The sequence below is a fragment of the Aplidium turbinatum genome, chromosome 18 (assembly GCF_918807975.1).
Source record: "Aplidium turbinatum chromosome 18, kaAplTurb1.1, whole genome shotgun sequence".
Taxonomy (NCBI): Eukaryota; Metazoa; Chordata; class Ascidiacea; order Aplousobranchia; family Polyclinidae; genus Aplidium; species Aplidium turbinatum.
In genome coordinates, this window is record NC_137489.1 from 2,833,292 (window position 1) to 2,860,533 (window position 27,242).

Consider the following 27,242-nt stretch of genomic DNA (forward strand, 5'->3'; position numbering starts at 1 on the left):
ATTACTATAATTCCAAATGTAATCAATTACACGTTTCAATTACAAAAACCAAATGTTCCAATATTTATCTTTATCCAAGATTTTTGAGAGTTTAATTTTATCAAAGACAAGTAGAATTGTATTTGATAAAAATTAGGTTGCAGTGTAAAAGTCCCTTTAGAACCTCAACTCGCGGCTAAACAAAAGTATTGATATCATGCGTGCAACTTCCGAAGTATAATTGTAATATTAAACGTTTTTTAATTACACTCACACAGCAACAAAAAAATCCCCATTACAATAATAATTAAATGAAAATGTGTAATTAATTAGATTTAAGTACATCTACAATTGTAATAGATCCAACTCTGGTGTACAGTAAACCAGGTTCTCAAAGCAAATAGGTTTGTTGCTACGCTCCACAAAATCTTGTTGTAGCCTACCTAAAAACTGTACTTTCCCCAATCTTGCCAAAGTGCTCAAACTTTTAATTTTCATTTAATTATTTAGCCTCTACAAGTATTCGAAACTGCCAGGATTAAGCTCTGCAAGAAGCTTTCCTATAGTCCGAGGATAAAGATTCAATCAATCAAACTGCAAGCAGTGAGAAAATAAATATGCATGGTCAAATGACTTACACTTAACTGTGAGTTTCCAAATAATTTACCAACTAAATGGTAAGCTGCTCCGTACATTTTCTGGCGACATTCATTCGTGATGTCATTCGGGTGGCATGCAGTGAGTTTCTCCTAGAAAGTAAAAAGAATATTGTGATGTGATAATGATTTGCTGGCTTTGATAGAAAATGATTTCTTGTTAAATTGGTAAACTAGGAAATTTGTTATTTCATGTTTCCCAGGACATCAACTATAATAATAAAAGCATAACTTAGAATATCAACTAAATAATAATATAGCTTGAATGTTAACTTATATAATATAATAAATAAATGAAATGAATTATGTATTCATTGACTGGCAGTATTCGGTTATCTTTGAATCATACATGCATATAGCTATTTCTATCGCCAATTTTTTTTTCATTAACAGATATTGAGAATAAGTATAGTAGCCTTACAATTTTCATTTTCCAAGGTTAATTGCAAAACTATTATAGCCTATGTTTGTCTATCAGTTTTTTCTACTCATTCCTCATTTAACTTGACTTAAAAAACTTACATGTTTTGGTCCTTCTTTTCTGAGGCATGTCTGAAAAGAAACAATAAAAGTCAAAACCAATTAAAGTTAAAGTTTGCCTCTTTTCTTGTTAGCAAATGTTTTTTGTTTCATAAACAATAAAATAAATCAAACTACTATCAAGAAATAAATCATTATCAGGATTGTTGCGGATAATTTGAGCCATTAAATTCAAAGAAAACGCGGTGATTTCTATAAGTTACCGAGCCTCTTGAAAAGGTTACAGGCCCGTGAAGTCATTTAGAGCCTGGGTCCAAACATACTGACGGAGCACAAGCAATACAGTCGACAACTTACCTTATCAATTTTTTGCTGCTTCCGCAGTACCTTCTTTAAAGCACATCTTTTGTTCGGTTTGGATTTTATCAGCCAAGTTACCAACCGGTAGGTGTGGATCAAAAGAATAGTGTTGTTTTCAATCTTAGGGTTACCAGAGAGGAACAACTGGGTGGCATTGGGTAAGTACAATTTGTTTAATTCTCTTTTGGATGAGCTTAATTTTCTCCTGTTGAACTGTAAAATTAAATGAATACAACATTAATCTGCTTGTGGTTAGTTTTCGATGCATTTTTCTCACAAAGGAAATTTCTATCACATTTACAACCAGATGCTTTATACAAGTATTCAAAAGTCTCTACTATAAAATTGAGATTTTTTCTATCATGATTTTCGTAAACGACTTTCGTTCACACAAATCAGAGCTTGAAGATGCCAAATTACCACACACAAAGAAGTATATTATTTATATAGGTTAAATTACTCTACAATTCACTGAATGAGTGATCAAAGAAACTCCATTCTTAGCCTTTATAAAAGCTTAATTTAAAAAAATAAAACTTTGTTAAATTTCAAATTTTTCACTTCAAAATATTGCGGTTACAACACTAAGCTTCATTATGACTAGTTCAAAGATTTCAAAACAAATATATTGCGTGCCAACGCCACTGTCCTGCGTGACAGTATTGTTAAAGAATCTCTAGCAACAGTATGGCTTTCTTTTAAAGGTGATTTGAATAAATCTGAAATTATAGAGTCATTGGCTATGCCACGACAGCAAAGTTAAAGTGCTGGGTGCTGAATCATCCCTACCCAGGAAATATAAGGTTAAAAGTTATTTGAAAAAATTGGGTGAATTTAAATTCATGATGACAAGAGACTTACAATGTTGTATTTGCATCCATTGAAGTCCAAAAGCAATGTCTTCTTCGTCTTTAGGAGGTTGTAGAAACCAGTCGTGTCTTTCGTAATATTAAAACATTTTTTGCAATCTCCCCTTTGGCCAACACAAAGAATGCACATCAAAAATAAAGCAAAGGCTTTCGCAGAAATATAAGCCATAACGTCTAACTTTCTTGTTGTGTTAACTACTTGTTTTGTGATGGGTAATGTTGAATGACGATGTGTATGATATCATTAATGCTTAAATGAAAACTATGATTTGATGCAGTGATTGAGTCCTTTATATATCATTTCAGTATTTTTTCTATTTTTTTTATGAAGTGAAAGTTATGACACGTTCAAACACAGAAATTATTTAAGAAATAAATTAGATTCAGTTTAGTTGCTGTTGCTTAGTTGACCTAGATCGAGCTCTTGCCTTTTGACAATCAAAAGATCATAAATGGCAGGGGATTCCCAAACGCGATTGATTTGTTTATTTATCTGGTGCGGATATGACGTCATAAGGACCTTAAATCTTGGTCAAAGCCATTGACCGCTAACGCTGTTTCGATTATTTGTTCCGATTGTAGAGAGACAATGAGAAGCGAAGAGTGAAATAAAATATTTTCCATTTCTCGACAAGTTGGTTAATAATAATTAAGCTTTGATTTGGAGAGACAACAATAGTTAATAGATAATTTAGATAATAACTAGCCTATTTAGAGACATATCCTTATTAGAGTGAAGAAACATTTCTTTTTAAAAAGTAGAGCGCTCCTGAATATGCAAATTTTTTTTTACAATAAATAAGTAAAAAAAGGTGATGACAATGGAAACGGACCGGAGCCATTCGCTCTATTGGTGAGATCATATTACGACACTTTCGCTTCTTTCACCGCTTTGTGATGTCACTAATACAATTCAATTGCGTTGTAAATAGAACGAGCAACAAAAAGCGGGGAAATAATTTTAATGTAAGGCAGATGAAACAATATTTAAAATAGAAATTTTTTTTTGAAAGTAATTTTTTAAACTTTCGTTTTAAACTGAAATTAAATTATTATTCCTTTTTCCCATCCACAATTAGAAGGAAAGCTATATATAGTTATTGTGGCATTCCGTTCTATTTTTAGGCACATAGCACTTCTTATATGTTTGAGCAAATCTTTAACAAATTCAATATTAAGTATTATTTTTAACAGCCTATACAGTGACCTGTAGATACATGTTGTAAATATTAATAGCGCTTCCTAATACCTTGTTTAGGAAGCTTTCAAAATAAGTATTGTTAAATGTTGCAAATTAACGCTCAAATAAAGATATTTTTTGATGTTCCTTGTGCAAAGTAAACAGACAAAGTATTTTGGTCACCGTGTTTGTACGTCATCGGTAGTTACTTGAAATGCTTTATTTACTTATTTTAATTTGACTTATTAAAAGACAGTTGAACAAAATTCTTTTTAGACACAGATTGAAACAAAGTGATTTGACTTTTAAGAAAAATCTACCAATGCTTTTTTTAATCAAAAAAAGTAGAAAACATATTTTTAGTTTATTTGCTTGACTTGTCCTGCTTATGGACATGTGGGACCTTTGGTCCTGTGGCACGAAACTGGGCGTAGACTTAAAGCTGACAATTGACTGAAATAGCTACTTCAGCGCTTAAAATACCACGTGGGAAAAAAAATCATTTTAATGACCCAGAAAAAGCAAACAAAGACTTATGTTTTTAATACTATTTGTTACGTATTAAATAATTGCGATTTAAAGTCTAAAAATACTTTCGCTTGGTAAAAGATGTAGCATTTTTTTGAATTAATTTGTCACGTCACAAAGCGAAAGCGATAACAGCGAGTTGTCTAAAGGAAACCGCGTCAAAGTAAACAACTGCATTGCGTTCAGTAAAATGCGAATAATTTTTTTCCACCATCGGGGACGATTCACAGAAAATGGAAAAAAATCCCAAAATTGAGATATATAAGAGACCGCGAAAACGCAAGGAAGATCATATTGCAAAGTGAACAATCCAGAGATTTTGAATACAATTCCCAATTTCCAAGCAAAATGAAATTCTTATTTCCAACTATCACTTTTGTAGTTTTCATGTTTGCAGTTTGCATCGAAGTTCGAGGAAAAAGGGAAAAGAGCAAAAAAAGCAAAGCTTCCAGAACCCTGCCCACACTAACAGTCTCCAAATATGACAAAGGTATGGAAGAATTCAACACGAATTTGTCCACTCTTCGTAAGCCAAGATGCAAATACAGTAATGTAAGTACTAATAGTAACTTTAATTATTGTTCACGTTTAGAGAAGAGCTTTAAATTTTTTTAGCTTGTACATCAATGGACCAGTCAATTTTGCAAGTTACATTTGGTATTTGGGATATGACGTCATAATATGTTTGGGCTCTTACGTTAAAAGAAGGAGGATAATTGTTTTTTATAAACTTTATAAACGTAGATTAGATTTTTACTGACTTCTACTAAGCAAGATTTATAATACTTTACACTGCAATTTTTTCGTAGTAGCTCAAAAATGTCCAAAATTATTGTCAGATGTTTTCACCGGGTTCAGTAACATTATCGTGATGGTTTGAACAATCATATTAACATTGAAAACTTTTAGAACAACTTTCCATGATGTAGTTATCAATTATAGTGCTATGCAATCAGATTTTTCCAATATTTACCTCTGCATTTTGTTTGCAGATAGGCGAACAGAGGTTGAACGCTTCTGTGACGGAATTAAATAGCTTATGGCTTACGGAAAGGGAAGAAAGCTACATCCAAAAAGCATTTAAAAAGCCTTACGTTCTGTTCTTAAATACGTACAAGTTTGCCATGTGGCTTAAGTACAGCAAGCCAGCAAACTGCAAAGAAAAATCTGGCAAACATCGTAGACACAAGGTAAGTTCAACGTTTCATATCAACATCTCTTGTGTTTTGTTTTTTTATAAAAAGTTCAGTCTAGTATTATTATTTTTGCTGACCATTAAAACAAAAATAATACTTCTCATAATTTATCAAAAGCTTTGAAAAGGTAAAAGAGACAAAACCTTTTTGCCCTGTTCAGCACAGATGAGACCTGTTTGTATGACTAGGATTCATTTTGTCATGAAATGTCATCACGACAAGAGCATGCATTTGCCTGTTTAATTGGTTTCATTTGTTGGTACAATGGTGATCTTTAACACCTTTGCAAATTGTAATCAGTTTTTGAAAAGTTGTTTTCGAATTGTTTTTATATCCAGACAGCAAAATCCGTAATTGTTACATTGATTCAAGGTCTGCAAACGTTGAATCAATGTAAAAATGACGAGTTTTGCTGTCGAAGTTACTTTCAACGATCAGTATTAATTGAGGTTTGAGTTTAAAATAATAAGAAGTGATAATATATAAATATATTACTGTATTTCCAAACTACAACATCGCTATAACAGTTCACTTTGTCGCATCATAGAGATCCTCTTCCGATTGCACCGCCCTTAACAGAGTGAACACATCTTTCATTGACACGGCCTTGGTTCACGCTATCAGGTTGATTAACGATATGTTGGGAAAACCATCCCTAAAAAATAAGGTAAATTTTTGTGGTACATCACATCTATATGTTTATATTGGATTATGATGTTGTTGTACTTAATGTTGCGAGCTATGTTCTGACGGTATTCATGTCATTTATATCAATCAGCAACATTTTTATTTGGAGAAGAACCTCTTTAAAATTTTTACCTTAGACTGCAAAAGATTTTTAATCAATTTATTTACCTAAACATAATATATAAGCTATGTGATAACAATATATATTACGATTACTACAAGAATACTCAATCGAAGCAGAAGCACGATGTAGTATAAGCATAAATCGCTATACCCGCTTTACAACCTGCATTTTCTCGAAATGGCTAAGAGAATGGGCGACAAAGACATTTATTGTATGTACTAATGGCATAATATGGCATAAATACAGTATATTATGGAATATTGTACACTATGCATATAATAATATAACAAACAATAAATACTATTAATATTACAAAAAGTGCTCAATGCCAAGCAAAAAGCCAAGCAGAGCAAATTACATGAATAATATAATAACTTGATGTAATAATACAATATATATCTTTCCGCAGAACATAAAGCGTAACACCTCAACAGTGTTAAAAGCAGCAAAATCCATCATTCGTCGCATGAAGAAAATGAAGAGAAGCCGATACTGTCCAAAGAATTGCAAGGACGAAATCAAAGTAATTGCTAAGAAAGTTCTTAGAAAAAAGAATTATAGATCGACAACTTCTTCTTGTGCTCTTTTGAGCAGCAATCTCCTTCAGCATTTAAACGACAATTTTTCAACAGTGAATTAGAACATATAAAAATATTCTTTGCTTTAGCTCAATATGACTGATTATTAATTGTGGTCTGTTAAACCTATACGAAAAATTATCAACCTAAATAATAACATTTCACCATTAGCTTGCCTGTGTCGGAACAAAAGTTAATTTATTGGGTAAATATTTAAAAATTGGAGACACTGTCTAAACATTTATTTTCATATGTAATATCTATAAAATAGGTTTGTATCACTATAGAGAATATTCACTTTTGGCAACATCTCCTATGCTAATCAACTACACAGATAGATATAATCAAATGGTTGATCTGTTGAATGTATTTTATCACCGTACAATAACAATAATGGATTACTTTTATTTTTTATCATCATTTTGAAGCAACATGTCAAAAGGCATCTATAATTTTTCATGCCAAACTGTACTTTCATGTGATGCATATTCATTTAAAACTTATACACAAAATAATAGAGTAATTATTTTTTTTTATAATCTATTTTTTAAAATGGTTCAACAGAAATTATTTGAAATTATTCTGAACCTTTTCGTTGTTTTTTATATGTATTCAGCTTATTTATTTATTGAATGATCGTGTTCTACGTAATCTGTAAATTACGTGTCATTTGAAGTGATGTTTTAGAAACTGTGATATTATTTACGTACAAACATAATGTTTGAAGCATTTTTGTAGTCATCATTGAAATATATTAATTAATTCCTATTTATTTATTTACTATTTTATATTATTTTTCACTGCCACTGTTTTTTAATAATAATAAATGTTTCGTCAAAGACGAGTTATATGACGAAGGCTTTGTGTTGCTGACCTTTTGTGAATTGTTGTAGAAAATGCTTCCAAGATATTTCAGTAAATCGAATGTTTAAGGCATGCTAGCTACTTAGGCAGGCAGGCATAAAGTGATCGGCAAAAAGATAGTAGGAAAACATATAATAACTTTGTAAAAATGTTTAAACGAAGACTTTTTAGTTCAATCCAAAACAAGAATTAATCTTTTACCTTTCTACTTGTCATTGTGTGCTCTGAACCAGGACGCTTACTGCTTTGCAAAGCGCTGAGGAGCAACACATTCTGCGATAGATACAGCGCTATATAGCCTATAGAAATATGCATTATTATTATACTTTTTAGAAACAAAAGTGCTATTTGCGGGTGTAGCCTAATTTCTTTGAGAAAGAATTGCAAGTGAACATCTTGAATTGTAGACTAACATAGGAGAAACAACGAAAAGGTCATTTTTTGTATAAAGTATTTTGAATCTTGCGATTAAACATGACGAAAGTTTTCTTTAAATGATACCGTTCAGTAGCGTTGACGGGGGGGACTAGGGGGTACTTTTTGATCCATGCCCGAATTTTTTTTAGGAAACTGTCAACCTATACAAGAGGCCCAGAAACTTAAACAACTCAGCGCATATGCTTTGGATATAATGCGTTTTTCTTGGAATTGGTTTGATTTGGATCCAGAAGATCTGATCAGTACTGGGCCCAAATTATTCTTTCAACGACCCTGCCTATGTTAACAATTAAAAACTGATAATTTACTTTAAACTCAATATTTCTTTTCAAAACTCAAAATTTCTTTTCAAAACTCAAAATTTATTCTCAAAACTCAATAAGTTTATTTCTTTTCAAAAGTCAATATTTATTTTTGATGCGTTTAGTTTTATTCGTTAACCTACACAAGACAAGCAACTGAAAACATGTGGCAAAACCTTGCAAAATTATTATTAACTTAACCGAGTATCAAAAGTAATTGAGGATAGTGTGGTACTATGTCCAACATTGCACGCTTACAGCTCGCACAATTATAAAAGATGAAAGTAAAACATATTACATTAAGAAAGCAATAAAGTAGACGCCGGTTTCTTTCCACCTCAGTTCCGGTTTCTCTATGTCAGTGATAAAATAATCCGTAATAATAACCAAGGCAGTAATAATAATCAAGGCAGTAATAATAATCAGGGCCGTTCAAAAGATAGGGCCTAATGTGGGCCCGGTACCAATGAGCTCATCGGGCCCTAATTCAAGAGACTTCTAAGAAAAGCTTTTGTATCCAAAGAATGCCGGTACGCGACGTTTTTTTTAATTCTTGAGCCCCTTGGAAAAGTTAAGGACCTTTAAAATCATTCTCCTCAGGATCTATAAGTACCCCCTGGACCAACCTATCAACGATGAGAAGAGTTATAAGTTATTCAATGATTCATCAACCAGGAGACAAATCAACGATTGTCATGACGTCATAAGCTAAGCTAGCTATCCTGGCTGATTTATTTACTTGACAAACTACTTGAAGATAAAAAATAATACAATCGATTTTTACAGTTGGCATGAAGCATTTCATCTTTAAATCAATACATTGCATCATATTAGCGATCACAATTCGCATTGTGTATCGTTTGTTAGCTCATTATGCAAAAAGATATTTAAAAAGTCAACAATGCTAAGGTTACAATAGTCCTGTGCTAAACCATCACATAGCCGTAATAACGCGCGGTAGAAGAGCAAACAACTAGAGGTGATTGTGTTTACATAAGTGCAGCTACAAACCGGTGGTACAAAATTAATCATTTATTGGCAAGAAAGAGATCATTTCGACAAGTTTAAGTTAGGGCTTTCCAAATTTAGAAAATAAAAATAGAATTTTAAGTTTTAAAAAATTTACAATTTGTAAAGTTCAATACAATTATATGTATTTCACAGTTGAGAAAGAACTAGTGGTGTGGTACTGATGAGCCCAGGATCATGGGCGAAACACGTGTCTATCGCTGAGTTCTTGCTACACTCGACTGTCGAGAAATACATGTATTTTGTTGTTTATCACCACATTTCAAATTTTCAAGCTAATTTTTCTCTTTATTCATCAATAAACGACATATTTCCGGTGAGTGAAGACTTAAATTAAGTGTACACTGTAGCCTTCAGGAAGAAGGAAGCGAATTAAGGCGTTCACCTCCAAGCATGCCATGGTACATCAAGACGCAACCGAGTACTCTGGGAAGGCGTTGAATTCAGTGGCGTATGGTGACCGTTGTTTTGGATGTTTACTCTTTTATCATCAGGCTACACACACTGCTGAGGGATGGCGCAGCCGATAAGGCGTTGGCTTTCCAATTATGCAAACCTGGTTCGACTCCCGGCTTCAGCTGGTTGTTGAAACACACCGCTTACCTCTACCCAGGTTGTAATGAATTGGGTGGGCGTAGTTGCTGAAGTAAAGGCGGCCGAGAGAAAGGAACTGGCCACCCTACACTCGTTAGTGCCGAAGGCTTAGTATAATGAGAACCTTATCTTCTCATTTCCCAAAGCTCAGTATCTGAGTATGGGACAAAAAAAAACACACACACTACTGTAGATTTACAGTTTGCTTAATAGCTGTTCAGATCATATCAAAGTAAACTTCTTCAGAAGTAAACTGATGTGATATTATAAAATGGGTTATTATGTTTGACACTTTCTAAAAAATTAAACACTTAAAAAAATGGCCAGATGAATCCATCACCCGGCCACGTAAGGTTTGTTTGTTTGTTTTATTATCTTTATCCTGCATTGCGGGAAAGCGGACTTGAGCGCTATGCATCGGTGTACGCCTTCCGACGTACACCTGACCCACGCTGCAGCCGACTGCAATGTCTGTTTCCGGTTGTCTACTCTATTTATGACTTATATTTGGTACTACCCATTACTCGAAATCGATCACTGCCACTGGGTAGAGGCAATTATCGTAAAGTTTCTTGCCCAGAGAAACAACAGCAAGTGCGGGTGGCTGGAGTCGAACACGCAAGCTCTCGACTTTATAAAACCTTGATTAAGTGCGATTTGAACAGATTATGAAAATAATGTGTTGCTAAACAATGAAATCACACAAGCAAGCTATTTTAAGTCATGTGTTATTAAAATTAAATTTACTACAAAATTCTATAAATTTTATGTATTCAAATGTCGTTGTAAACGTTGTATTTTAACAAAATGTAAAACATTGTTAAAACAATAAAAGCCCCCTTGGTTAAACGCTGTTGGTACGATCGTTCTAACAAGATTTGCATTATCTGTAGCCCCACACAGCACAATCCGTCATTTTTACATTATTTCAACGTCTGCAGACGTTGAATCAATGTAACAATGACGGATTGTGCTGTGTGGAGATGTACTACACAAAGAATGCTGTGGAGCCGATATTATAATGATGACATTATAAATCAGGTTATTCCCCTTTCATTGAGTAAACTGCGTCGGTTTTAATTCTTGGAACATGCTCACGAATACAATATTGCGTCACAATTGTTAAAGAGGCTTTAGAAATGGGATACCTTTTATTTGTAATATCGATTAGTTGGATATTGGTAGAAAGTTAATGATGTTTTTATTTCATCTTTTCATGAACCGACGTAGACAATATGTTGCGTCAAAACACGTTGATTAAACATTTCTCAGATAAATTAAACTTTAAAGCTATTAATAGTTCACTTTGTGACAAAATTAGTTCATCAAATTTGTACAAGCTAGCAGCAATCTACTGAGCTTCCAAAGATCTACATTACACTAATACGCTTGTAATTACTGAAAAAGGATAAAAATAGAAAAAGTTCAAAAGTTTATTAAAAATCGTTAAAAGCATTTTTATGCGACTCCGGGCGAAGCGCCAACTGTGACGTCATAATTCAAATAATGCTGAAGAAAAATTATACTAAAAGAGCGTTAGCTGCATCAACACGCAATGCCAAATGAAGAATCTTTTTAGTAATATTTCTAAAAATAACCTAGAAGAGTTGCCGCACCGAGAAAGTGATAGCGATGCATGATTGTTGTCATCGGAGGTTTCTCTCTCAGGCATTGTCAGTTTCGCCCACTTTCTGTTAACGAACAAAACAAATGAAAAAACGCTGCAAAATATTTTTGTTTATTTTTTTATTTTATGTTGTTTTTTATTTTGTTTAAAACCAATGAACTCAATTACTCACCAATTCAGCACTCAGACAAACACAAACACTGTTTTAACCTGTTGAGTACGCATTCAATATTTTGCAACTCGAGTTACTGTGTTTGTTTAATTTGAGTATTTTTCGTCGCATTATTTTCTTTTACCGAAGAATTCTTAAAATTTCATGGACAGCTTTTCGAACCAACAGAGCAGTTCTCCAACAGATGGGCCAGGAGCAGCAGATAATGAGATCTATAGAAATGCGGCAACTGAAGTTCTTGGGTCACAGCATAAGGAAAGGCGAACTTGAAGATTTATCTTTAAGTGGAAAAATAATAGGAAAACGGTCAAGAGGAGCTCAAAGATTTTTGCACAATTTTCAACCACAAATCAAAAACCCTACTAAAATTTGGCAAGACGCACGAGATCGATCAAACTGGAACATCATTGTACATCGAGGGCTGTATCAGCCATGATACCTACAGAGAGAGATTACTTTGTAGAATGTTGTGGAGCCTGCAGCGCAACATCAAGCTTTTATTATAAATTTTTTTGTAGTTTTTGCTTTCTTTGTGGTTTTGTCGATTCCGGAAAAGTCAATGTTAGACCATTGTTTACTCATGTAATTGTATTATTACTGAATTATTTCTATCAGATTACAATTGTCATTGGAAACAATGTTCCTTCCCAGACAACCACTTCATCTGAACCAGATCTTTACCGGATCGAATCTGACCAGACCTTTACCGGATCGAATCTGACCAGACCTTTACCAGGTCTGGACGAGATAAACTGGCAGTCTGTGTCGGTTCTTCACACGCTGTAATAGCGCCTTCCAGACAAACAGCAGGAAGCAAAATCACATGCACCATGAAAGCCTGCGGTATCGGAATTGACTATTGTCGTGTTGCGCACTTGACGGGTTAATAAGTTGACATAAGTGTGGGAAGTTTGTTTCAATGAATTTGTGAAACAAAACAAAAGAAAGCGACGGAAAAAGTTCTGTAACAAATTTCCATTCAAAACAATTGAAGCTGACAAAGTCTCCAGATTCACGGAAGTCTACACAAAAGCAGGCCTATAGAAAGTGTGTTTGGGATTTGTTTTTCCTTTATTCTTTTCTATTTCACGCAAAGTGCAAATAGAGAACTAGCAGCATAAAAAAGGAAGTAGGTTTATTTAATTATTTTGTTATTACAACCGTCATTTAAATTACCTAAAGGTAAACCACATCAACCCGAAACAGAACCTATTTGGCACGTTTCGGAGCTTTCAAAAGAGAATGATAAGATATCAAATGATTTGTAATGTTTTGTATCTCATTGTTTGTGCTTCAAAAAAGAAATATATTTTGTACATCACGCTTTCGTTTGGTTTTACTTTAAATACAGATGTGAAACTACAAAGTGATTCAACATACCCCTTGTTGATCTCTATTGAGTTTAGAAATAAAACTGAAAATATTTGAAAAGAAAAAGATCCGCAATTATGAAAAAAACTGCTCTGTTTAGCGGAACCTCTTACATTTTACGTTCCTAATAAAGAATCATTTTATGCAAAACACACAAAAGATGATTAATTTCATTTAAATGTGCAAAGCTTGCAATAATATGTTTAACATTTGTCAATAAGCTTTATGGCACTCTTCATTGTGTTAAAATGGAATAAAGAAAATATGTTAAAAGAAAAAAAATGCTTGTTTGTTTGAAAAAGAGAAAACTGTCACATTTTACATTATGATAGCTTGAAAATGCTATGGTTCGTGCAGAGTTGTCAGTTGCGCGGTTTCCCAACGGAATTGGGCTAGCTTTGTTTTGGAGTCGTTGGAAAAATATAGCCGTTGCGCTTTATTTCGTTTGGCTTCGTTCTAGTTTTGTGGAAATCGTTTTAATTTTGACTACATTTTGCGCGACTGTCGTATTTTGGGTTACTTTTGAGCTTGCTTTATTGTTTTATCACTTTTGCTACTTTATAGTAGCAATGGAACTGGAAATTTTAAAAACACCTGGCAACCTTGCGTTCATGTCATAAATAGAAACTTGACTCTAATTCAAATGCTACCATGTGTCAAATAAATGCTTCACGACAAACTGCATCTTGTGATCAGTCTTTAGTACGGATCATTTGAACTCAGCTACAAAACAAAGAGTCTGTTTGCATTTCCAATGTACTTGACCAAACTAAGGTCTTGTGGAGGTTGTCTAAGTTTTTAATTACCTAACAAACATTTGGAGATGCAACTGTTATTATAGCGCCGTTATAAAAGTATAGTAAACATGTACATAGGTTAATCCAGTAATAAAACAAGAAATAGAGGGGACATCATTATTTCGACAAAACAAAAATTCTCTGCAAGAGAATGAACACAGTAAAATTTGAGGCCTGAAAGCAGCAAAAAGACCTAAAAGGTTGCAACCAATTTTACCAGAAATTTGTGAGAAACCGCATGCTGTTTCGGTCCCTTTCAGTATTTTTCTCCAATAATGTTCCCCGTGTAGTGTGATGCTCTCCCTTTGCACTCCACCATACTTCCTAAAGCTGAATTGCAAGATTTGGTTTAAAATTGAAGTTGAAGTTACTTGATATTTCCATCATTTCAATGAAATATCGTTTCTAGTACCACGCCCAAGATAGAGTTATTTTTGTTGTTTGCTGGCTTGTTTTCTTCTGTATGGGCGCCGCAGCGTCCTCGCGCGGCATGAAGATTTTTAACTAGGCGAATGATTTGCCGTTGCTTCAGTTAGCTTGGTATTTTTTAAACAGATAACTCAAAAATTAGAAATATATTGTTGTAAAAATAAAAAAAATTAGAAATAGGTTTGAACAAAAATATTTTTTATAACATGACAGGTTACTCGTCCAATAGGCTATGTGTTGTTAGGATCCATTACATGATTAAAAAGAGACTTTTCAATGCGTCATCTAACTTGAACCAGTCGTTTCTAGATATTTAATTTTCCTTTTGTTGTTGAAGCCGCCGCAGGTCATGTTGTTATATCCAGGCGCAGCAGCCAATGGATTGTGTGTCCATCGAGCGTTGTTAGGTCCACATGTCTATCCTTGGGTCGGTATACAGGACATTGGTAGATATGATGCAGTCTGAAAATCTGAGCCAAGATGGTGAGTCAGCGAGACCCTATTGGAACATGTTGCTAATGAAACGGCCCACCCAATTCGCAAGCGATTGAGCTTCACCCATTCCTTACATTACGACAGTTAGACATTTCGTAAATGATTGAAAATACATTTATCTCGGATGGCACAGTATATCAGCTAAAGTTTAATTCTGGAAGCTTTGCTACTTGCTATAACTTAAAACCATATAAGCCCCTGAACCAAGTTTGAAATTTCATAAAAACTACAATTTTAGCTTCTGTATAAAGTTGGCCTTAAATTTGCTTGCAAGCTTCGAAGTACGTGTATTACTTCTTTTTGTTTTATTTTAGAATGCTACCTGTACCAGGAAACATCGCAAAAATCAATTCAAAAATACAATGCACATTGTGACAATGAAAGTGCTTCTGGAATCAAATGCTCTTTTATCTGGTTTGCCGTTTCTTCTGCCAATTAACGTTCAGCTAATTTCTTTGTATGTTTAGATTTGGTGGCGTTTACAAACTATTTTTGTTTATTCGGTGAATCAGAAATTACGACAAAAAGCCAATGCACTATTTTTGACAGCGCTAAAGCAACAAAACAAATGGCAGCAAACTGCAGGAATGTATTGGAACCCGACGCTGTGGTATAGCCTTAACAAAACTATACACTACAGGACGCTAGAGAGCAAATTATAAGCATTTTTAATAAAGTTGAACCTCAGCGCAATTGCGACCAATGACGAGTTGTTCGCGTTTGGTCTGAAGGAGAGCAACCTCTGCACATTTTGCAACGTTGCTACGGAGAATGTTTCTCATTTATTTTGTGAATTTCATGTTGTACAACATTGTTGGAAAGATGTTTTTTCTTGGATTTCAGCAAAACTGAGATATCCTGTAATTGCAAATAACCAGTTAATTCTGTTTAGAACTGCAAACCGTAATTTGTTAAACTGTTTAGCCTACGTTTATGCGCACGCTATGTTGTATATTGATGCAAGTATGCCGAAGCTAGCCCGACAATTACTAACTTTATCCAATTCCAAATAGTGAAAGAAAATCTGCAATCAGAGCGGGTGGGTGCCCTACACACAGTCTGAGAACTTGAAAAAACACCAATATGACATAGATTGATATAGCGAACCCAAACTTGCCTAATTTGCATCTTACTGATGAGTACAATGTCTGCATTGTTTTTTCTTTGTGCTTTATTTATATTGTTATTGTTGTGTAATAAAAAAAACTAAAAATAAATAAAATCATATTTATTTCATCGGCATTCCAGTTTGTTCACTTGTTCTGCAGAGCCATATTATGTTACATGTTTGACAACTTGGCAGCAAATGACATGATTGGGAATACTCTTTAAAAGGAAGTGGCCATATTTACAACTCCTGTCACCATGAGTGTTGCCAAATAAGAAATTCTATTCTAATTTCAGAAACCTAAAGTAGTTAAAGACAAAAACAATGAAAATAGGGTTATGGTTTATTTTTTTGTCGCTCTACAACTGCTAAGGTTTGGCAGCGACACAGCTCAGGTTTAATTCTGTATCATATTTACGATGTCATCAGATTATCACCTGACTGATCGGTACCGTTTTTAAAGTCTTCGGTTTGACCTCACCTGGAATCGATCTCAGATCCACCTGTAGTAGGGCCGAAGACGAAAGCACTCGAACACTGAGCTGGTATTATCGTCGGAATAATAATAATGATAATGATAGTTATAATGATAATGTGAATAATAATAATAATTATAGTTTACTTACTGTTTTTCTACAATTGCTAATGTCTTTTAGCGACAGGGCTCATTCTAAATTTTATATATTAGGCATGTTCATCACATTATTACCCGACTTATTCTCACTGCGTAATGCCAGAAAGAAATCTTTTGAAACACCCCACCAAGAATGAAATAGGTCGTCAAGGTTTTTAGGTGAGTTGCAACTATGTTTTAAACAAACAAGTGGCTTATTTGTAAGCAGGAAGCGAGACAGGCCATGCAAGTACATCATAGGTGTTGCGTTGTAGAAGTGAATTCAATGCAAATCATGAACTATATAATCACACAATAGACCAATGATTATGACGTGTGTCTTCCGCTCAGTGTGACAAGTTAAAAGAATCCTTTCTGATGTTTTAATCATGATTTTGTGACGTCATTGTTGGATTTTGAAAGGTTAATCGAAAAACGAAAACAATGTTTCAAAAACGAAAATTTTTCTCTTTAAAATAAGCAATTACTTTTTGGAAATATTCAATTGGCTTTTACTGAAAATAGCATTTGTCATAAAATCATTCATCTGAGAATAAGCCAAGTTAATTTCAAAATCTGTGGTCGTGGTTTCGTTTTGATCAAAAAAATCATTGCAAGTCATCCTGCAATTTAATGACTTTTCAAAATTATCATTAAGCTATTCACAATTCAGTGCCTATCCAAACAACAAAATCTGTCATTTTTACATTGATTCAACGTCTGCAAACGTATGTTGATGTTGATGATCAGATTTTCGTAGCGATCGCGAAGAAATATGTTTGAAGACAAAGAAGCTGTAGGAAACACTGACGAAACTAGAAGAATAGTCGGGAAATTCCAACACGTTGCTTTGCTTATTGACCATTTATTCAGTTTCAAATACAATTTCCGTTCTGAAAATTACATTAATTTTAGTTATACTGTATTTTTAACAAATCTCTTGTTCGTCGTCGTCGTCGTCGTGTGAGCCTTTGGGGCAGAGGGTCTATTCTTTTACCACCCCAGACTCACAATGTTCCCGGACTACACTGGAAGGCTGCTAGAGAGCAGCCAGTCTTTGGTTTCATCATCCATTACACGCAGACCTTCCACTCCGTTAGGTGACTTGAAGATGGAACAGTCATTGATAATGTGGTCTGCGGTCTGTTCCTCGGCACCACATTCTCTTGTTATCAACGTTTGATAACACTAGTCTACAAATTTCAACTTTTTTTTTCAGGTTTGGGTTTTGACAACTGATTTTGACTAATTTTGGGGCGCTGAATCCGAAAATGAACTCAGATTTTCTCTATCACATCAAGTTTTCTTTCTATTGTTGCTATTATTTTATGAAATTGACCAATTTTTACCCTTTTTAGTGCAGTAAAATGTCAAATATAATTATTTTCTGACAGCTATAAACTTTCAAACATAGAGATATTTTTACACTAAATTCATAAATTGGTTCAGATTTCCTCTAAAACAAAAAAATTCCTGTTATGGTAATCGTAATAGGACATAGTGGAGATTGGTAACGTTGAGTTTTTCCACGCTGGCTTGAACTCCCTGTCTTGGCTTCTCAGGCGTTATCTGTGGGTCAGCTGCTATCTCTGTGCACTCACGTGCACAGTGTGCAGATGGAATATCGTAGGAAGACAGCTGGTGGGAGCAGATTTGACTTAGTAATAAATTCTTGCTTAGTAAGGAAGATTTATTTAGAAGTTTCATAAAGCACATGTACATTGTACAGACCAACATCAGAGTTCAAGCTGAAAAGTGGTTTGTAGAAGGAAAAGGTATTTTCATACTTTATAAGTTTGAGTTCAAGGCGGTTGAGTTTTTGGTATAATGGTGTTTCTGTGGAAAAACTTGCTCTTAGAAAACTACTAACAAAGAAAGGTTATATTTGATCTCAAGCTATGTCTGCTTCCAGCAAAAGAAGAAAATGTTGTAATGATCCGGATATATTTTGTTACATTTGTGGATGCTTCATGTTGAAGTCTCAACAATGCAATATTACCACGTTTGTGAAAAGGGCATATTTTGCTTACTTTAACGTCAAGTTGGGGGACCAGGACAAAAGCTGGGCTCCTCATAAAGTGTGCAAGACCTGCGTTGAATGTCTGAGAAGTTGGTCGCAAGGAAAAGGTTCACAAATGAAATTGGGAATACCCATGATTTGGCGAGAGCAACGAAATCATGTTGACGATTGTTATTTTTGTCTTGTTAGTGTGAAAGGGTATAACAAAAAGAGTAAACATCGTTTGAAATATCCAAATCTGGATTCGGCATTGCGGCCAGTTCCTCACAGTGATGAAAAGCCACTGCCAGTATTTACATCACTTCCAGAACTACACGAAGAGGCTATGTCTTCTTTAGAAGCATCGTTTAGTGAGAGAGAAAGTGAAATTTTTCAACCAGCACCAGAGGATCTGTCAGACAAGCCTTCCCAGTTTAATCAGATGGAGGTAAATGATTTAGTTAGAGATTTGTATTTGCCTAAGCAATCTGCGGAGTTATTGGCATCAAGGCTACAGGAAAGGAAACTTCTCAAAGCTGCTACAAGCGTGACATTTTATCGCAAACGAGAAGAAGAACTGCTTCCATATTTTGCTTCCCACAATGATTTCGTTTATTGCAACAATATAGAAGGGCTTCTTCTAGAAATGGGATTACCACAGTATGATGCAGACGAATGGAGACTTTTCATTGATAGCTCCAAACGAAGTTTGAAGTGTGTTTTACTTCACAATGGTAACGTGTACGGTTCTATTCCGATAGGACATTCGGTGACAATGAAAGAAGAGTATCAGAACATCAAAATCGTTCTTGAAAAGTTAAAGTACCATGAGCATGGTTGGCTCATCTGTGTAGATTTAAAAATGGTGAACTTTTTGCTGGGACAACAAAGTGGCTACACCAAATACCCATGTTTCCTATGCTACTGGGACAGCAGGACCAAGGATCAGCACTGGAACAAAGAAGAGTGGCCTCCAAGGCTCACCTTGACATCTGGAGACAAAAATATCATACGTGATCAGTTAGTTGATATCAAAAACATCCTCTTGCCTCCTCTTCACATCAAACTTGGTCTCATGAAACAATATGTAAAAGCTTTGGATCATGAAGGAGAGTGTTTTAAGTATATATGTTATGCTTTTCCTGGTCTCAGTGAAGAGAAAAAAAGAGCTGGGATTTTCAATGGACCACAAATCAGGCAATTGTTAAAGGATGAAAATTTTGTAAAATCAATGTTGCCATTCGAGGCTAGAGCTTGGAATGCTTTCGGTGCTGTTGTGAGAAATTTTTTTGCGAACAGAAAAGCAGAAAATTATAAAGATCTCTTAAGGGAGCTACTGATTAGTTTTGAAGATTTGGGATGCAGGGTGAGCATCAAAGTTCACTATTTCAAGAGCCGTGCGGATGAGTTTCCGGAAAACCTTGGGAAAGTTAGTGAAGAACAGGGTAAACGTTTCCACCAGGATATTAAAATTATGGAGGAACGTTATCAAGGTCGGTAGGATTGTCATATGATGGCCGACTATTGCTGGAGTTTTAAAAGAGAAATTCCAGATGCTGCTCATAAAAGAAAGTCCCTCAAAAGAGCATTTTTAAGCTTATAAGTGAAGAATTCATAGTTTATGAAAGCTCTTTTTTGACTGTTTCTGAACTCGCCCTGCCCAAGTCCCTTTGAGTCAATCTTTATTTTGGCACTTTGCTATTTCTATGTGTGTCTTCAGAATTTCTGCACTCCATTGGAATGTCTATGTGCATATTGTGTGAACTGTAGGCTAGGCTATAATTCAGATAATACCTTGTCACTGTCCTATCGACATGTTCGTCAGCATAATGTAGCGTTTGATGTTATTATGGTTGCTCTTTTGCATGCCTATTTTTTATTCCAAGGCATGAAATTTTAATAAAGACAACGCAAATTTGTGTGAATATAATATAGAATGCTTGTTTGCTAATTAAAGCTAGATTATTGCAGGTAAAACAGTGTTTATTGCATCAGAATTCCTTGTTTTGACAACAGAGGGGGGGGGCAAAAATTGATTTTTTTCAAAAATTAGGGATATTTCATATCTCAAAAACGTGATGTGATAGAGAAAATCTGAGTTCATTTTCGGATTCAGCACCCCAAAATTAGCCAAAATGAGTTGTCAAAACCCAAACCTGAAGTTTTGTGTAGACCAGTGTAATAATTCATAAGCAAACTTGCCTTGTTGCCCAACGGTCGCATAGAAATCAACTTCCTGTTGTGCACTAGAGATATGAATTTGAAACATGTTGCATTGTTGTAGGCTACGATATTTTTAACTCATGACTGAATTAACCTATTTGAGTTGCTCAAATCCAAGCCAAAACTTTTTTGTTTTAATTTGATAATATGATTTCGAAATAATATTTAGTTCGTGTACCTCTGGCAGCTAAAAAACTTGAATCATTTGCCTACTTTCCAAAAGCAACATTTGATGTCACGTTTTCAAAGCATGTTTCGAGATCATTATTGTGTCACAAAGCAAGCGCTGAATGATAAATATGTTTTGTATTTTCCTTCCTGAGATTAATCAAAATGGATGGTCATCGTCAGTCGGTTAGTTGGCCTGTTATTTTTATAGAATAGCAGAAAAATTTACCAAACTGAATATATCCCTATACCTTATTGGGTCTTTTATTTGAAATCATAAAAAGAGTTTTACAAGTCATGTAATTTTCGTTTTATGTGAGGCTGCATATGCTTGAGAGTTTTCTAATGTTTTGTTTTAACTTGTTGAGTTTTACCATACTTTGGTCAATTGTAGTGTAACGAGGTGAAGGACAACTTGAGTTTCAAATTTTAAAACTGTTGAAGGTACAGGTCTACAGATCGTGTTGGGAGCTTTGATTCACGTATCGAAGTTTTTGGACAAAGTTTATGATTTTGCAACTTTTTTTTTTATGACCTAACTAACAAGACAGCTTTTCAACATAAAAATGGTATTGCGTGTTATCATTTGCGGTGACATAGTTAAAGGGAGATAAAGGAGGACAACTCTTTCAGGATGCTCTATAAAAATTCTAAAAAGTTTCAAAATTTTCCTTAAAATATCAAGCTATAAACCTATCGTTCGCACATTTTTATCAGGAAGCATAAAATGTATTACTGTTTTCAATCCAGCTACGCCTCTAATGCAGAGAAAATCTGTCCCCATGTGAACCCATAAACTTGAATGTTAGTGATGCTTATGCGAAAAGTAGTCTGCCCACAATGAATACGTCACTCAGCTTTGTGATGAGTGGAAGAAATGACGTTCTTTTCTGCATGATTTACATAATATAAGCCTTGGTGAAAGCTGGTTTGCGTTTTTTCCACAACAGCAGTTGAATTGATTAAGGTGGCGGCTGATACACTGTTGCAAGAATTAGCGGTGCGGTACTGATGAGTCCAACCTTATGGCCGAAACACGATGTCTATCGCAGTCAATTCTTGTTACCATCGACTGCCGAGAAACATACAGAATAAAGTAAATTGCATTGCTACTATTCGTCTAGCTATTGTGTTTTATTTCAATTGCTACTGCCCAGACAGAAAATCAACCGTTTTTTACATTGATTCAACGTCTGCAGATGTTAAAAACGGTTGATTTTCTGTCTAGGTGGTTACATCACTTTTGATGAACCGTGGTCGGTGGAAGTGAGTACCCAACGATACCATGACTCATGGCCACCTAAAGATACGGCCTGATTTGTCACATTTTGCAGAAATTTTCAGGTTTTTCTAACTTTGGGCGAACGTTTAAATAAATTTTTCTAAAAATTATATTTTTACGCTTTCTTTGCTGCTTTTCCCAGATGACACAATAGGTTTTAACTTCCTCACATGTTGAAAAAAAAGAAATTTTATTTCGAAGATTTTAGTCAGACTGTTAATTTTCAATAACAGTCTGATTTTGCGTTTTTCAACTTACTTTTTCTCATTTGCTATTGCTTCCCTAAGGCAACAAAAAAGTTTTATGTCATTGGGAAACCGCAAAAAGTAAAAACATCTCAAAAAATGTCAGTCAAGCACTAGCAGTAGCTGTAATCAAAATCTGCAAAATGTGACAAATCAGGTCAAATCTCCAGGTGGCCATGCATGACTCAGGTTTGATTCTCATTGAAAGCGAGTCGCTTTAGCTTGACAGAAAGATCAAGCCACTTCGGCTGGTTATAACTTGTTGGCGTTGCGAGAGATTCTAAAATCTAAACGTTCACTAACAACTCATAGTGAAAAACACGTTGAAATTCTGTCAATGATTTTATTGAAGTACTTTGCTATGTATTGGATACAAATAATTGGAAATTACATGCAAAAAGTGAGGATTAAAAATGAGTCTTCAACAGTGGTAAAAAGCTTAGGTTAAAAGTAGGCTGCAACTGCAATACCGCGCTATACCTTCTCAAAAATATGTTTTAAAATGTAAAGATTAAAGGTCTTAAAAGCAAAGATTTAAGATTTGGGCTCAAATATTAATCATGGCTTAATATTTGAGGCCACAGATCTTTGTAACTACTGTAACAGTAATTTCAATTGCACATTTTTACATTATAGTGATTGAAACATATCATTACATGCACAAAAATTAGAAAGTTCATTTAGATTTCACGCAACCAACATTATTATTTACATTATTTTGGTTGATCGAAATAATAGTAGGCTAGGCTATAATAGGAAGTACAAAATAATATTGCATGCGTCTTTTAAAACATAATATTATCAAAAGCAGTTGATATACTGTACATTGATTGTGAACAACACAGTAACGGTCATGGGCTCTACCAAGGGGGGGGGGGGGGGTGTTGGGGGATCACCCCCCCACACTCATTGGAGTGGTTGGAATGACTAAGACGAGTTGAAAATTGTTATTGAAATGACTATGACAATTTTAGCCCACTGTCCAAAAATTCCCCCCCCCCCCCCGAATTCTAAAAGTGGATAGAGCCACTGGTAAGGTTAGACAGTACACTTAGTTTGTGGATGTTGCCAATGTTGTGAAAATGTTTTCTTCCGAAATTCTTTCGGGATTGATAGACTGAAGGCTTATTTTGTGGTCTGATCCATTGACTGTGAATCAGGAAGACCTTGTTGAAGTTCCACATTTTGAATAGTCCACTTGTCAGCTTTTGATTTGGGGACTAAGTGTAAAATTGGTGGAGCATTTTTCTTAACTTTGACTCCAACATATAAACCGGAAGCCACATGCTTCAAATGATGAGCTCCTGATCTTAGAAGGATGACAGATTCAAACAGCCGGTCGTCATCACTGGAAATGGATGAAGGTGGAATACTTCCAGTACGGAGCCTTATTCTTTTTCTCTTTTTTTGTCCGCTAATAAAGAGATAGGACCCCTCTTTATCCGGGTCTTCTTTGCCAAAAACGTAGTAAAAAGTTCTGATATCATTAAGTTTGGGATTCCAAGTTTCCCAGAGGTAGTCTCCTAGTATCATACTAGACTGAACTTTTCCGTTTTGTATCAAGTTAACTGGATTCCATTTAGAATGGTCTTCTGAGCGGATAACGTGTGTTAGCCTGGCTCCGTTGGGCCTTCTGTTCTCATCTGTGGGGCAATCTATATTCTGCTCCACCTCTATTTCGTGTGTGCTGGTTCCTTCTTCTGTAACAATAACGGTTACCCCACCTTTCCAGCATATCAATTTATGAAACCACCTCCTTCGCACTGTTATGGTAGTATCTTGCTGTTGCATTCTGATTTCAAAGTTTGTCTACAAAGTCCAAAAAGAAGCTAAGTGTTTGCAACGTCTCTTCTTAAGTATTTGGTTTCTCAAACAACGTTATAGTCTCTTGTCAAAATAACTTCTGTTTCTCGTCGCAATGGACTGTTGCTTTATATACATTTTTTATCAAGCGTGGGGAAAACCCCTGCGTCATTTGTTGGCAATCACGTTGAAGGGAAATACCCAGTCTACAAAAGAGTCTTTCTATCCCAGATGTTGAATCAATGCAAAAAGAGAATGCTTGGTTGATAAAAGTAAGTTTTATATCTAAGTTGCAACACCCAATTTAATTAGGTTATGCGCGACAAAGCGCTGCGGTTGCCAGTTTATTGCTAAAGGGGCATCAAGTGGTTTCTATGCCACTGCTTTTGCAACATCAACATGTGGTCTATTTGGGGCACCTACACTTTAGAAATATACTCCAGACGTATTACAATCGACTCTTTGATTTTTTTTTATCTGTCATTGTTTTTTGTTATCCACCACAAACTTATGTGAAATGTATTAAAAGAGAGGTAACTGGGGTAGAACAGTTTTTTTTTCTCACAAATGACCTAGACGTCTACAGTAAAATAATTCCCAAAAACAGCTAGGTTAATATGGACGAAAGTACAGTCATTTCACATTAAAAATTACTTTCTTTCATTGGTCTACATTCTACTACAACGATAAAGTACATAACGACCTCTTGAAAATTATAGTATAGTATTTATTGACAGAAATAGGCAACACCTTTAGAAGAAAACTTAAGTTATGTTTTACCATTAGCAAACGATAAACAGCTAAATAGTTGAGTTAATCAAAGAACACTAGATCTAATGCTTTATTTTTACAACATTAATTGTTTTTTTAGATGTAGATGGCTCGCTTTTGGTGATGGTATAAAATTGGGACTAAAAGGTTCCATTTATTTTGTTGTTAGCTTTATCATTTGTGTGAATCCTGACATTCAAATCTGATTATCTTTGTCTACCATTTGTTTAAGGGTGCACTAAAATTACTTCTCCTGCAAGTTATGGTGTTCTGCACTTGGATTAAATTAAACTTATCTCATTATTACATAACAATTTGAACACTTTTTGTCGTTGATACGCCTCTAGTTTCGTTCCCAAATCGTCCTTAATTCCAGGAATTCCCAAAAACCGAAAAAAAATAGGTTGTACGTAATGCGAAATTTCCTCATTATTTTTCTTTAGTTTAGAAAGTAGGCTACACTGATTTAAACTTTGCTTTATTTCCGGGTAGGTTACCATGAAAATAGCTTGTGATGTTTTAAGTCACATGATAATTACTATTACGTCATATTACATGCAATACGCATTAGCTGCTGCAACAATGGATTTAGAAAATTTAAATAAGTTTGACAACTTGCTTGCAAACATTCTGTTTACTGATTATTATGACTAAGTCACTGGCATTTTCAATGTCGTCATTAATAGCGTTTAGAAGCAAAGCACACACCATAGAACAGGGTTACTCAACTAATGTTAACAAAGGTCCAGTTTGACAAGTTGAATATTTTTAGCGGTCCGGTAAATAATAAATAGTATTAATAAACGGTGATGAACTGTTTTATTTTGATCAACAGCGCGCAAGTACAAAATAATTGACACGACGAGAAGAACACAATAAACATACCCAGGTCAGAGACTTTTAATAATATTAATAACTGCAGACAGTGCACACCGTTTGGATTTTTTTTTAATTTGTTGATAATGAATTCATAAAATAAGTGTCTAGTATTAATATTTTTCCATCATATAGATAGATTTTGCTTGCGTTGCAATTGATATTATGACGCCATTATTATGTCATGATGTCTATAAGAGATAGCCGCTTCTGAGCAAGCAGTTTCACTGAGCAATTGTTACGACATACAGCGTTGCGCAATAACTAACTAACTAACTATTAACTAATATAGGCTCAGAGATATACGTATACGCTGCAAATTCTACGCCGTAGACTTGCGGCGTAGACTTTTTGTTTACGCTAACGCTTACGGCCACATTTTTTTGGATAGTTGTCGCTTGAGGCTAGGCCGTAAAGTTTTCGTGGTTTTTTAGCGCATAGCATCAACGCATACTTTTTAATGTCTTTTTTTCGCTACAACACGCCAATACCTTCCACCTGCGTGCAGTTGAAAGAATGTTTTCAATGGGAAAAGACTTATTGAAACCAAAACGTAGCAAAATGTCAGATGAACACTTTCAGATGCTTGTGTTTCTTCGTGGAAATTCAAAATAAAACTTTTTTGTTTCGAATGGTTTATACCATGTGAATGTTTGGCACCTAGCAAACAAATTGAGTTTACACTAGTGTATGCGCTGACGCCGCCAACTTTTTTTTACAAGTTACGTTGACGCATACGGCGTATGGTTTTTCGAACGTTTGTGTTTACGCTGAAGGCATCAATATTTTTTGTATGCGCGTACATCACTGTGGTAGTGCAATTGCAAGCAAAAACAGCGGCCAAAATGGCTAAACAAAGTTTCTTAAATCATGTTAGCTCCTAGTAATATTAAAAAATTGGGGCGAACAAAAACCACACCCTGATCGGCGGCTTTGCATGATTTCTCCTGTCTTTGCGCCACAGAGTTATACGAACTTAAAGTTGTGAAGCAAAGTCTTCACAATGATGTTTCCTTGTTGGAGATTCTCCTTGTCAGAGTAAAAAGACGCACAAACTCACGGATGGTTGCGAGATTGAAGCTCGAACCTCGCAATCTCCCATGCTGGTTGCATGTAGGTTAAAGGGACCTGAAATGAAAAATTAAAACTTTTTTGGTGATTCTTTACTGTTTAAGTATTATATTTTTCGAAAAAATGTTTTGATATGCCTTTTTGTTTGGGAGATATAACCAAATAAAAACTGGCCACCTGATGGCGCTATGTGTCTTGTGGCGTCATCGGCTGGCAACCAAGTAAACAGCTTCATGCATTTGCCTTAGAAACGTCGCATAGGTCATTGTATATTGAGCATAAACAAGATGTCTGAAACAAGACAAGGATTTATAGTTGAACCAAAAAG